The following is an 11024-nucleotide window of genomic DNA, read 5'->3' as shown; positions in this document are numbered from 1 at the left end:
GGCAACGTTGTACTCATTCAAAGGCTGAAAGAAAAAAATGGAGTAGTCTCGTGAACGTACATCTCAGTCTCACTGTCCCCAGGCTGACTACTTACAAATTCTGCTGCTGTTCTTTGCTCAGAGACAGGAGACACCCCATTCCACTTTCTGGCGGCTTTAGAGAGCCAATGGAAGCCTTAGAAAATGTCACGTTACAGCACAGATGCTGTATTTTCGATAGAGATGCAACAGAAGGACAACAAATTGTCAGACAGGGCACTTCCAGTATGGAATCTTCTCAGGTTTTGGCCTGCCATATGAGTTCTGTTATACTCACAGACACCATTCAAATAGTTTTAGAAACATTAGGGTGTTTTCTATCCAAAGCCAATAATTATATGCATATTCTAGCTACTGGGCAAGAGTAGTAAAAAGATTAAATCGGGTACATTTTTTATCATGCCGTGCAAATACTGCCCCCTATCCCCAATAGGTTAAAACAAGTCAAAATGAGGCTCAGTAGTGTGTGTGGCCTCCACGTGCCTGTATGACCTCCCTACAATGCCTGGGCATGCTCCTAATGAGGTGGCGGATGGTCTCCTGAAGTATCTCCTCCCAGACCTGGACTAAAGCATCCGCCAACTCCTGGACAGTCTGTGGTGCAACGTGGCGTTGGTGGATGGATCGAGACATGATGTCCCAGATGTGCTCAATTGGATTCAGGTCTGGGGAACGAGCGGGCCAGTCCATAGCATCAATGCCTTCCTCTTGCAGGAACTGCTGACACACTCCAGCCACATGAGGTCTAGCATTGTCTTGAATTAGGAGGAACCCAGGGCCAACCGCACCAGCATATGGTCTCACAAGGGGTCTGAGGATCTCATCTCAGTACCTAATGGCAGTCAGGCTACCTCTGGCGAGCACATGGAGGGCTGTGCGGCCCCCCAAAGAAATGGCTTTTTTACGAGAAAATGGCATAAAAATTGATTTAAAACAGCGGTTGACATGCTTCGAAGTACGGTAATGGAATATTTAGAATTTTTTTGTCACGAAACGCTTCGGGTGCGTAACCCTTCGTCACCCTTGGATAGTGTCTTGAACGCACGAACAAAACGCCGCTATTTGGATATAACTATGGATTAATTGGAACCAAACCAACATTTGTTATTGAAGTAGAAGTCCTGGGAGTGCATTCTGACGAAGAACAGGAAAGGTAATCAAACTTTTCTAATAGTAAATCGGAGTTTGGTGAGGGTCAAACTTGGTAAGTGTCAAAATAGCTAGCCTGTGATGGCGTGCTATCTACTCAGAATATTGCAAAATGTGCTTTCACCGAAAAGCTATTTTAAAACGGACATAGCGAGTGCATAAAGGAGTTATGTATCTAGAATTCTTAAAATAATTGTTATGTTTTTTGTGAACGTTTATCGTGAGTAATTTAGTAAATTCGCCGGAAGTTTGCGGGGGGTATGCTAGTTCTGAACGTCATATGCTAATGTAAAAAGCTGGTTTTTGACATAAATATGAACTTGATTGAACAGACATGCATGTATTGTATAACATAATGTCCTAGGTGTGTCATCTGATGAAGATCATCAAAGGTTAGTGCTACATTTAGCTGTCTTCTGGGTTTTTGTGACATTATATGCTAGCTTGAAAAATGGGTGTCTGATTATTTCTGGCTGGGTACTCTGCTGACATAATCTAATGTTTTGCTTTCGTTGTAAAGCCTTTTTGAAATCGGACAGTGTGGTTAGATTAACGAGAGTCTTGTCTTTAAAATGCTGTAAAATAGTCATATGTTTGAGAAATTGAAGTAATAGCATTTCTAAGGTATTTGAATAACGCTCCACAGGATTCCACTGGCTGTTACGTAGGTGGGACGATTTGGTGCCACCTACCCTAGAGAGGTTAACAAGTATAAATATAATTAATAACATTTTGACATTTCTCCCAAAGTGTCAGTGAAGTTAGGAAGCTTTAAGGCTACATCTGAAGACTTTAGCCTTGAAGTGAATCTGCAAAAACAGATTTGAAACTGATATATATATATATATATCAGATTCAAATCTGTTTTTGCAGACAGAACAGCCAATAAGCAAATGGAATTGGATATTTTAAGCGACATTTCAAACCATCTTCATAGGTGGTTTGAAATCAGATACAAATCTGATTCTTGGCAATGCGATTTGTCTGACTTTTTTTCCTCAAGTGGTTGTTAGACTGTTATTTGGCATATTTTGTAGACAGACTCTATAGGCTTTGGCAAGAACATGTGGTAGTTATTAACGAGCTTGTTATTTGTTTCACAAAGAAACCAGTGAATGAGCTAGCAAGCTAAACAGCTAGCCTACATTGTTAGCTACTTGGTTAGCCAAAAATGACTTGTTTTAAAGTTGGATTATCTTTAAATATGTTTTTACACTATGATATCGAACATTCTAATCAACTGGGAGGCTTCCATGGCAGGCAACGTTGTTACCTTAGCTTGCTACACAACCATTTCTGAGTGAGAGGAAGCAAAAGCACCACAACCAATCAGCCTACGCAACTGCACACACATTCACCATAACCATGACAACTAGTGTAGCCATGTCAGGAAATGTGTGTTTGCTAATCATCATTTGTTTTCTTAATGATGACTCATTTGCTGTTAGATCATGATGACATACAGTACCAAAGGTTTGGACACACCCACTCATTCCAGGGTTTTTCTTTATTTTTAATGTTTCTAACATTTTAGAATAATAGTGAAGACATCAAAACTATGAAATAACACGTATGAAATCAAGTAATAACCAAAAAAGTGTTAAACAAATCAAAATAGATTTTAGATTCTTCAAAGTAGCCACCCTTTGCACGCTATTGGCATTCTCTCAACCAGCTTCACCTGGAATGCTTTTCCAACAGTTTGAAGGAGTTCCCACATATGCTGAGCACTTGTTGGCTGCTTTTCCTTCACTCTGTGATCCAACTCATCGCAAACCATCTCAATTGGGTTGAGGTCGGGGGATTGTGGAGGCCAGTTTATTACTTATTTTATCAGGACAACAGTTTTCAGCTGTGCTAACATAATTGCAAAAGGGTTTTATAATGATCATTTATCCTTTTAAAATTATAAACTTGGATTAGCTAACACAACGTGCCATTGGAACACAGCAGTGATGGTTGCTGATAATGGGCCTCTGTACGCCTATGTAGATTTTCCATTAAAAAAGTCTGCCGTTTCCAGCTACAATAGTCATTTACAACATTAACAATGTATTTCTTATCAATTTGATGTTATTTTAATTGACAAAAAATAGTTTTTCTTTCAAAAACAAGGACATTCCTAAGTAACCCCAAACTTTTGAACGGTAGTGTATATTTTAAACAATTTAAAATAAATGTATCACCACAGGGAGTGGTTCATTTGGCCCATTGGCAGCCGAGGATTTCAGTGGTAGGTCAATGGACTTCGCTATTCGCAATATGCAAAATACTGCAACTCTCCCCTTAGAACCAAATCCAGTAGCTCGAGGTCACCGTTAACGCGAGAATTTGGTTACGGGTTGCCGGAATTAATTGTGCCGGACAAAAACCAAAGTATATTGTCACGCCCTGACCTGAGAGAGACGGTTTATTTCTCTATTTTGTTAGGTCACAGTGTGGGGTGGGCATTCTATGTTTTGAATTTCTTTGTTTTGGGCCGAGTATGGTTCTATCGTTGTCTCTTATTAGGTAACATACTTTGGCAGCCTTTTCCCACCTGTGTTTGTGGGTAGTTGTTTTCTGTTTTGTGTTTCTGTACCTGACAGAACTGTGCGATTTCATTTCCTGTTGTTATTTTTGTTCGAGTGTTTGTTTGATTCAATAAATAATCATGAACACGTGCCACGCTGCATCTTGGTCACCTCTACGACGATCGTTACATATAACCAAAGTATTTGTAATATGTTTTGCTTTAAACAATACCCTACACTATGAGACCCAATGACCACTGTGTTGATGTCATGATTATTCATGAATGAGTGCAAAGAAACCTTTGTGGGGAACCTCAATGTCACTACTATATGAACAACTAAATATGTCATACAGCACCATGCATGTTCCTTTAACAGTGGAGTGTGTAGGTGAAAAAATGGAATCAAATATTTTCCATCTAAAGTCTAGTAGCACCAAAGTAGTAGCAATGTGTAGAAAGTAGGAACATGTCACAGATTACATCTGATGCAGCACTGCTGTCATTGATCATAATAAGAATTATGTGCACATCATAAACACAATGACATTTTTTTTAAATAGCTGAAGTTCTCAACTGTCCTAGGAGTAGGAGGAGCTGATGACTACGTTGTGGAAGGGGGTGGATGAGGGACAGATACATGAGTTGTGGAATGTGGAGAATGAAGTACAGTAGTTGTGGGATGAGGAGGATGAGCGACTGGTTCAGTAGTTGTGGTATGTGGAGGATGAGGGACTGGTGCCAGCGTTGTTTGCAGTTTAGGAGCAGTTTCTGCAGTACCGGGAGTTTCCTGTGGACATAGTTTTGATAAACAGAAAAATTGTCATACAACAGACAATACGAATGAAAAAAACAAACTTAGGCCCTTTCAAGCCTGCTTTCACTACAACCTCAGTAATTTATCTAGAAGATTTGTAGTGTCAGTGTTTAAGTTCAAGTGTTGAATGTGTCAGATGCAAATTCAGTAAAAAAAACTGACATTCAATAAATATAGCTGTTTTGCAATGTGTGAAGACAATCAAACTTGCAATTGTGCTCAATGCCACACATTGCTATGCATGCTCCAATTAAAAAAACAACACTGGTCTTATGTATAGGGCAGACCGACAGATTGCATTCATAAAGTATTCAGACCCCTTGACAGACTTATTCTAAAATGGATTAAATTGTTTTTTCCCCCCACATCAATCTACACAAAATACCACATAATGACAAAGCAAAAACAATTTTTTTGAAATGTAAAAATAAAAAATGTAACTGAAATATTACATTTACATAAGTATTCAGACCCCTTACTCAGTACTTTGTTGAAGCACATTTTGCAGCGATTACAACCCCGAGTCTTCTTGGGTATGACACTACAAGTTTGGCACACCAGTATTTGGGGTTTTCTCCCATTCTTCTCTGCAGATCCTCTTAAGCTCTGTCAGGTTGGATGGGGAGTGTCGCTGCACAGCTATTTTTAGGTCTCTCCAGAGATGTTCAATTGGGTTGAAGTCTGGGCTCCAGCTGGGCCACTCAACGACATTTAGAGACTTGTCATGAAGCCACTCCTGCATTGTCTCGGCTGTGTGCTTAGGGGCATTGTCCTGTTGTAGGAGGTTTTCATCAAGGATCTCTCAGTACATTGCTCCATTCATCATTCCCTTGATCAAATCAAGTCAAATTATATTTGTGACATGCGCCGACTACGACAGGTGTAGACCCTAACGTGAAATGCATACTTACAAGCCCTTAACTGTCACGTCCTGACCAGTAAAAGGGGTTATTTGTTATTGTAATTTGGTCAGGACGTGGCAAGGGTCTGTTTGTTTTGTGTTGTCGTTTTTTGGGGGGTATTCTATGTTTTGTATTTCTATGTTCATATTTCTAGTTCTATTTCTGTTAGTTTTGGGAATGACCTCCAATTAGAAGCAGCTGGTTGTCGTTGCTTCTAATTGGAGGCCATATTTATATGGATTTATTTTCTCTTGTGTTTGTGGGTGGTTTTTTCTTTTAATAGCTGGTAGCCTTACAGGACTGTCGTTCGTTTTCTTGTTTTGTTTAGTGTTCACATTTAGTAAATAAAAGTATAAGTATGGACACTTACCACGCTGCATATTGGTCCGATATTGATTTATTCTCTTCTGAAGACGAAGCATGTGACATTAACCAACAATGCAGTTCAAGAAATGGAGTTAAGAAAATATTTACTAAATAAACTAAAGGTAAAAAATGTAATAAAAAGTAACACAATAAAATAACAACAATGGGGCTATATACAGGGGGTAACAAGTCAATGTGCGGGGGTACAGGTTAGTTGAGATCATTTGTACATATAAGTAGGGGTAAAGTGACTATGCCTAGATAATAAACAGCGAGTTGCAGCAGTGTAAAAACAAAGAGGGGGGGGGGGGTTCATGTAAATTGTCCAGGTGGCCATTTGATTAATGACTAGTCTCCCAGTCCCTGCCACTGAAAAACGTCCCCACAGCATGATGCTGCCACCATCATGCTTCACCATAGGGATGGTGCCAGGTTTCCTCCAGATGTGATGCTTGGTTTCATCGGACCAGAGAATCTTGCTTCTCATGGTCTGAGTCCTTTAGGTGCCTATTGGCAAATGATGGTTGTCCTTCTGGAAGGTTCTCCCATCTCCACAGAGGAACTCTGGAGCTCTGTCAGAGTGACCATCGGGTTCTTGGTCACCTCCTTAACAAAGGCCCATCTCCCGATTTCTCAGTTTGGCCGGGCGGCCAGCTTTAGAAAGGGTCTTGGTGGTTCTAAAATTCTTCCATTTAAGAATGAGCTCAATTTCAAGTCTCATAGCAAAGTATCTGAATACTTCTGTTAATAAGGTAGTTCCGTATTATATTTTTTATAAATTTCCAAACGTTTCTAAAAACCTGTTTTCACTTTGTAATTATGGGGGGGTTGTGTGTAGATTGCTGAGGGAAACAAAATATTAAGTCTGTAACATAGCAAAATGTGGAAAAAGTCAAGGGGTCTGAATAGTTTCCGAATGCACTGTAACTGTTGTACGGCTCTAATGGTCTCTTGGCACACGGTCCCTTGTTATGTTTTGATTATTCAGCAACAATATTTACCCTCACTCGGATACAGTGCAGAACGTCCCAACTGCTGTCTCTCTTTTATTGCCTGGGTTCTCATCCGTGGTCAGTGGTGGAAAAAGTACCCAACTGTCATACTTGAGTAAACGTAAAAGATACCTTAATAGAAAATGACTCAAGTAAAAGTAAAAGTCAACCAGTAAAATTCTAATGAGTAAAAGTCTGAAAGTGTTTGGTTTAAAATGTACTTCAGTATCAAAAGTATAAATAATTTCAAATTCCTTATATTAAGCAAACTAGATGGCACCATTTTCTAGTTTTTTGTATTTACGGAACCAGGGGGCACACCAACACTCAGTCAACATTTACAAACAAAGCATGTCAGTTTAATGAGTAGGGATGACCAGGGATGTTCGGGTGAGAGGTGTGTGAATTGGACTGTTTTCTTGCCCTGCTAAGCATTCAAAATGTAACAAGTAATTTTGGGTGTCAAGGAAAATGTAAGGAGTAAAAAGTACAAGATTTTCTTAAGGAATGTAGTGAAGTAAAAATATTAAAAAATATAAATAGTAAAGTACAGACACCTCAAACTACTTAAGTAAAAATACTTTAAAATACTACTTAAGTACTTTACACCACTGTCCATGGTAGATTTAATGCCAAGACCCTGTGGTGGCTGTCCACGTGACAGAGGTCGAACGGCTGTCACCAAGTTGAGGAAATGTTTCCCAGATTTTGGCGACAAACTCCTCTTCCTCGAGGTTGCATAGCACCACAATAATGACAATTCCAGAAGCATCTGAAATGACAAAAACAGATTAAACACAGGGAACTAGGGGAAAAAAGGAGGTAAAGAAGGGGAGCTAGGAATGTAGGAAAGAATGAATGGTGGCTAGGAAAGCATAAAAGAAAAGGGGAAAGGAACCTCAATAAGGATTGGAGGAAAATAGCTTAGAAAGGAAAGTAGATAAAGAAAGGGAGCTAGGAAAGTATAGTATGAAAGAGTTAACAAATAAATTGGAAATGAGGAAAGGGAGATAGGAAGGAGTTAAAGGAGCTACATGCAGAATTTCTGCATTTTAATTTCAGAACATTTGTATAATATATCTGCAGAAATAGTGGCATATCAAGAAGCTGATTAAACAGCATGATCATTATACAGGTGCACCTTGTGCTGGGGACAATAAAAGGCCAAACAAAAATGTGCAGTTTTGTCACACAACACAATGCCACAGATGTCTTAAATTTTGAGGGAGTGTGCAATTGGCATGCTGACTGCAGGAATGTCCACCAGAGCTGTTGCCAGAGAATGGAATGCTCATTTCTCTACCATTATCCAATGTCATTTTAGAGAAATTGGCAGTATTTCCAACCAGCCTCAAAACCACAGACCACATTTATGGCGTTATGTGGGCGAGTGGTTTGCTGATGTCAACATTGTAATCAGAGTGCCCCGTGGTGGGGTTATGGTATCTGCAGACATAAGCTACGGACAATGAACACAATTGTATTTTATCGATGGCATCTTGAATGCACAGAAATACCATGACGAGATCCTGAGGCCCTTTTCTTTCAAGGTATCTGTGACCTCTTTTCCCAGTCATGTGAAATCCATAGATTAGGGCCTAATGAATGCATTATAATTGACTTATTTCCTCATATGAACTGTAACTCAGTAAAAGCTTTGACATTTGTGTATGTTGCATTTATATTTTTTTCTGTATAGATAATGTAAGTGACTAGATTAATCTACAACTTCCAGACTGTAAAATGCTATAGATCTGGGAGAAGATTTTCGACTAGGGGAGATAGTGCACATGTTCTGGAGTGTTTAGTAAGGCAATTGCTTCTTCTGGGAGAGTGGCGCTGGAGAGTTAGGCTAGCTACACTAGGGATCAATGTTCCCTCTAAGTTGCGCACGTGGCCTCGCAGCTCCTGGACCAGTCCTACACAGAAGAATTTGCAGCCCACACAGAGATGCTGAGATTGAACTTCACTAGAGTTTACACTATCTTTCCTGAGACAGTTCAAATTTTCCCTTTAATGTGGACATTGTGATCAAATCAACATAATCAGTCAGTCCCTTTCAATGCAACAAACCAAAACAAATCTAACTTTGCAAGACTGAGAGTCAGTGATTTTGGTTGTAGGCTGGGGGCACATCGGAGTATAGCCTACTAGTTCGACTACTAGTTCTATTGACAGTTACAATCGGCCTTTCAATCACTCATAACTAGCATAGATATGCTTTTGAGAATGAAGAGCAGAGACATGTGTAACCGCATTTGCACATTTGTTGATATTCTTTGCTAGCTAGCGAGTTACTAGCCCAGTTATAGCAAATTTGTCAGCAATGGGGGAGTGATTGCTTCCTACAAGAGTACAGAACCTGCAGTCCTTGCTACAAATCTAACTATCTTTGAAAACAATCTTAGAGTCAGGTAAAGAGCTTTATCTTTGTGGCAGGCTTGAATATCCAAATAAGCCAATAGGCATAGCCAAAATTTCATATAACACAATACAACACCATTTTCAGTCACCTTTCTGGCTAATACAGATACTTTTTTGGGGATTGAGATTTATGACAAGTAAAACATCAGTCTGAAATGGTTAATGTCAAGCCATGCATACCTTTGTAAAAAGTCTAATGGAATGAAGGCCTACATTGAACATCATATACTGTAGGCTATTGTAGGATATATCATGGAAGTCAATAGCTATTTCTATATGAAAATGTTATGGCATTTGCTCCATTGGTTTTGTTGATAGGCCTACATTATGCTCAAAAAGCCACAATAGCCTATTGGCAACTGTCTAAAACTAACTTAAAGCGGGTACAGCACCAGTATTCACAGTAAATGTGAGGCAGAAGTTGCACTGAATGCTTGCAAACATCGACGTTTCTACTCACAAGACCTGAAATTTGCTCAGTGCCAAAAATGTTTAGACGTAACATTGCTTACTGTAAGAACGTACATTAACATACATCATTGGATGATATTCCACTAGGAATCCAAGATGGGAGACTGTGTCGCCAACCAATAATATGGATGTAATTATCAGTTTGTATGAAGACAGGATTATCTTTACACTTAAAGCAAGCATCAAGGTACTTATCTGTCTCTGAATCTGTATTCTCCTTCTGTGACAAAAGATACCACCCTCATTCACTTGTGATTGTAGTATATTTAATCACTATCCATGGTTACTCCAAGTCATGATGGAATGTCTTTGTTTTCCCTTTGATGGGTTGAAAGTCATGATAAATTGCTGCAAACCTCAAATCAACTTTTCCTGCAAGAAATCTCATGTGTGCATTCATCTGGATTCCTCCAATATATTTCCTGTCGCTTAAATGGATATGTAAAATGAAAGTTCCTTCAGATAATGCTTGTAGGCTCTTGGTATGAATAATACAATGTTTTCTTTTGACAACATTTCATACGACAAGATTTCATGGTATTACTTTTTGCAGGCATCTAGAACAGCAGGAGACTTCTCCCTGGATGCACCAGTAATAAAAACAGCTGCACATTTTTGGCGGAGAGGTTAATGAAAGACGACACTGCTGTGCTGTCCCTATAATTCCTGGATGAATAAATGAAGGCTCTGTCTGCCTTCACTACTAACAACCACAGTTTTCTATAGTCATACTGTGCAGTGAAACTCAGGGTAAAAATAGCTATGGTATTGTAGCCTCTTTTAGAATACGAGAGTAAAATACTTACACCCTTGTCTCTAACATGTAGGCTCGGCATTCCCGAACAGTCCCATTACAAGTCAGAATGTTGAAAAAACGTCAACTTACTTTACCTGTTGTCCGCCAATTTTGTCCCTATGTCGGAGCTAATCCACAGGGAAGCATTATCAACCTGACATTCTGTATATTTCTTTTGCACACTACAAACACTTGCACAGTATGGCCAAGCCTAACCGAACCGCAGACCGAACATTGTGCTATGCAATCAGGTGGCAAATTTCACAAAGACTTCTAACTGATAGTGAGGAAACGTGCTTCAGTCGACTATGTTCAATTACATTCGGCTGTGGTTTTACATATTGTGCATCAAGTGCAATGCATCAGCAGATTGAAAATACAAGCAACAGAACCTACCGGCGTTGCAAAAAGTTTGATAAACAACACTTTCCTGTGGATACTCTATCTCCACCTCCTACTGTCAAAAGGACCAACAGCACAGACAACAGGTAAAGTGTAAATATTATTTTATTCAACATTCTGGCTTGTAGAGACTTGTGTCTTTTTTAGGCAGACT

The sequence above is a fragment of the Salmo trutta genome, chromosome 20 (genome assembly GCF_901001165.1).
Source record: "Salmo trutta chromosome 20, fSalTru1.1, whole genome shotgun sequence".
Classification (NCBI taxonomy): Eukaryota; Metazoa; Chordata; class Actinopteri; order Salmoniformes; family Salmonidae; genus Salmo; species Salmo trutta.
This window is presented reverse-complemented; position numbering follows the sequence as displayed.